Below are 3,990 nucleotides of genomic sequence, written 5' to 3' on the forward strand. Positions count from 1 at the left end.
TTCTTCCATGGTACTAAGAATATACAATCTTTCCATGTGATTTGATCTCATCCAATCAACATATTTTTCATGTTACTCTTTCCTTGCATCCAATGATGGCATAGGGGTCGGTCGTCTTTCATTAAAAACATGTTTAAGCTTTTTAGCTAGAAAGACAAACAAAGTTGAATTAGTTCATCATCCTTCATCTTCTTCAGTGAGTTTCACTTTAGTTCTATGATCATCAATCATTTGATGCATGACAAGACATATAATGGGAAAGTAATTGGGTGGCAACATTTTCATGACTAGGAAATAAAAGACACAAGAATATTATAATTTCAAAAATATAAAAAAATTAGAAAGTAAATATAATGCATGAATGCAACAATTAAAACACATAAACTTAATATTTACTATTCCATGATAAAACTACCCAACAAATAAAGTGTCGCCTAAGGGTCAATGAACTTAAATCCAGATAGCTTATAAGACAATCTTATCTTTATTATTTAAAACTTAAAATAACTATTTTTCTTTCTTTTAAAAATAAAGTACCGCTGGTTTGTTCAAGATACAATTGCTCACTATAAAAGCTTAATTGTATCTTTGTAAGTGTAACCCTTCTAATTACCTCTTGTTCCTTAAGGACCATTAATTCACTAGCGAAAAATTATTCTATAATCAAATTATAAATTTGAGCTCAATAACTATTCAGTTCCATAATTAACCCTCAAGGGAACCAATATTCAATCAGTTAGGAAAGGATGGATTCCATTATTGTAAAATCACGTTCCCAGCCATTCATGATATTGAATTTGCAAAACAAAAGTCCCTAGCCTCGTTATATCAAGAGACCTTAATGAATGAATCAAAAAATCCAATAAACAGAAATAGGAGTTCATGATCACTTATGATTTAAACTGATCTACAAATGATCATCTATTATGATAAGAATTAAATCTTTATGGTAAACGGTAAGTTAATAAAGATAGTTAATTCATATTGCTCCTATCATATATAATCACTATTACATATAACACATTTACCAAGATGTCTATCCACATTAGTAATCTGAATCTAGATTACTTGCATCACGTATGCTTAGTAAACCGTGCTAACAAGCATTCATTAAAGATTCCGTAGAGTCCCATAATGTTTACTTAGCTAGATAGTTAGTAGTAGTTGTAGTATTTTAGATTTAGTGGATTTTGGTTCAAACCGGGACTTAGTTGGAAACTCATAGCAATAGTTATGGATTTTATAAGTTTAACCTATAGTTTAAGAATATTAATTATAACATAAGGTTTAATTAATATTGCTGGTCATAAATATTATATTTATTATAACCTAAGGTTTAGATAGAGCCAATAGGAATATGAAACTTGTCATAAGCATGATTATTAAGGAATAAAGTATTTTAAAGATAAAATAAGGAAATATATGCTTTAGTATTCATCATAAACTATTAGGGTCATAGTTTGACTCAGTCACAGCAGTTATCCAACTTCATTTATGCTGAAAAAGTGCAATTACGTGTTTAAAATATTCATGTATGCCGATATATCACAGCATTGGAGCCGATATATCGCCTGACGAAGGATATGGAAAACACGTTGACGTTGCACGATTGTACGAAAGGAGGCTCGGGACTAGGCCAGAGCCGATATATCGCCACATAGGGGCGATATATTGCCTGGAGTGATATGATTTTTGAAACTTAGTTTTATTTTAATTTAAAATAAACCTTAACTACTTAGACCTGCTCCTGAATAGTTTTGACCGAGTCTTCAGCCTCTAATTGACGAATATTCAAATATTTTCAATTATTATTCATTATTTTATTCAAATCAAAATAGGGTTAGTTTCACTCCTTACCTCTATAAATAGGACCTAGTACCCAGCCCTTCCACTCACTCTTCAAGATATGATCAGAGACTCCAAGGTGCTAGTAATTAAATAGAGTGATAAACACTTGGGTTGGGAAAAAGCTTTGCCAATTTTTAAGCTTTATAAAATAGTTGGGAAGTGAGGATTAGTGTATTTCGGTATTGAAGTTAGACCAATCCTTAAGGTCAACTAAGGTACTCTTATTCTTTAAGTCCAGTTCTTTAAAACTCTTTAGTTTTCTTTAGTTCCTTTTATTCAGATCCTAACTTTTGATATTGGTTTTTTGTTAGGTTCTTGAAACTTAAAGATCTTTCTTGGTAAGTTTCTTTTGAAGGTTTAGTTTCCACATTTATTCCTTACGCTTTAGAAATACTCACCATTCTTATTGTTGGTTTTAGGAGTGTTCCAAGTCCCGCATTTGTTCTCAAATATCCTGGTTTTGGTAAGGAAAATAGGATAGTTATTATATGCTTATATGTTATGATATGTTATTATGTGTTATGATATATATGTTTTTGGGGCTTATAGTTGCTTAAATAGCAAACCCCAGCACTTTTATGTTCTTCGGGCTTATAGTTGCTTAGCTAGCAAACCTCATTGTATTTTGAGGCTTATAGGTTCTTAGCTAGCAAGCCCCAATGTTTACAATGTACATGGGTTAAAGTTGAGATATATGTTTTATAGTGAATGTTTTGTTATGATCTTATGTTTACGTTTTATGTTATATATATGTTGGTAGATTTTCCTTGCTGGGCATTAGGCTCATTCCTTTTTCTTTTAGTGTGATGCAGGAAACTAGATACAGAGGCGAGAGGATTCTTGGTGGCGTGACTTGTATATTGAGGACGAATGAAATGAATGGGCTGTGAGTCGATCGAGGATGACGTTATTTTAGTTCATTTTTTTAAAATCATGTTCTATGTATTTTCCGCATTTAGTCTTGTAAAAAAATTTATTTAGTTTTAAATTATGTTTTACGTTTTAAACAATGGGTACCCATACCAAAATTCTATTTTTCTTTGTAATTTCCACAATATTATGTTGAAGTTTTAATAAAGTTGTCATTATTTCTTATGTATATGTTCTTCAAAGTAATAGCTATATTTAGTAGTTCTAATGGTCCAAGGTCTTAGAATAGTTGGATCATTATAGATTCCATACTTGAATATGCTATTGACTATTTTATTCATTATATATTATTTTAATTCTCTCGTACTAATACAAGATCATATCTTTATAAATGAATATGGAATTTTCTTGATATTTATATAAATTATTCAAACTATAATTATAACATTCAAATATAATAAAAATGTACTTTTATTTAACTCAATAAAATGGCTTTTGCATGCTTTTAGGGCATAAACCCTAATATAAAGCACTTAACGATTCACTTAAGTTGAAGTGAAAATATGAGCTTTTGTTGTGGGCATCAATAATCAAATTTTATGGGTCCAAAGTGATACGACAAGGTATCAAAGTACACCCTAATTTTTTGGAATCATTTGGAGGTAATTAAGGATAATTTTGGGCACCCTAGATATTGGGGAGGCGACATGTCACAACCTTTTAGGCTTTGTGACAACATGTTGCAACCTAAGTGTAATGACCCGACTACTCTAGACTTTGGATCATTAATGACTACTATACATAAACATTAATCTTTAATAAAACTCACAAGTGAAATAATCATAACTTCATTAAAACTTGTAAAACAAATGTTAAACTACATAAAATTTAAAGTAGGATATGGGATCCCATTGTTTTTAAAATAAAAACATAGCATAACTTTAAGTAAATGGATTACAAAATAAAGTGCGGAAAAAACATATAAAGCATAATTTTTAAAAGACTAAGAAGCGACTTCATCCTCGAATCGAACGCTCAATCCACCAATTCCATCCTGCCTCAATACACAACCCCCAAGCTGCAAAGAACCTTTCCGCCACCATAGCTATTTTCCTGCACATATAAACATAAAGGAATGAGCCTAATGCCCAGCAAGTTTAACAACATAAAACTCATATCATATGCTAAAAACATACCATAAACATATACCATAAGCATATCATAATCATATGTCATATATACTTATAATGGCCATTACTACTTGGGGCTTGT

This window comes from Humulus lupulus, chromosome 2 (genome assembly GCF_963169125.1).
Source record: "Humulus lupulus chromosome 2, drHumLupu1.1, whole genome shotgun sequence".
NCBI classification, from domain to species: domain Eukaryota; kingdom Viridiplantae; phylum Streptophyta; class Magnoliopsida; order Rosales; family Cannabaceae; genus Humulus; species Humulus lupulus.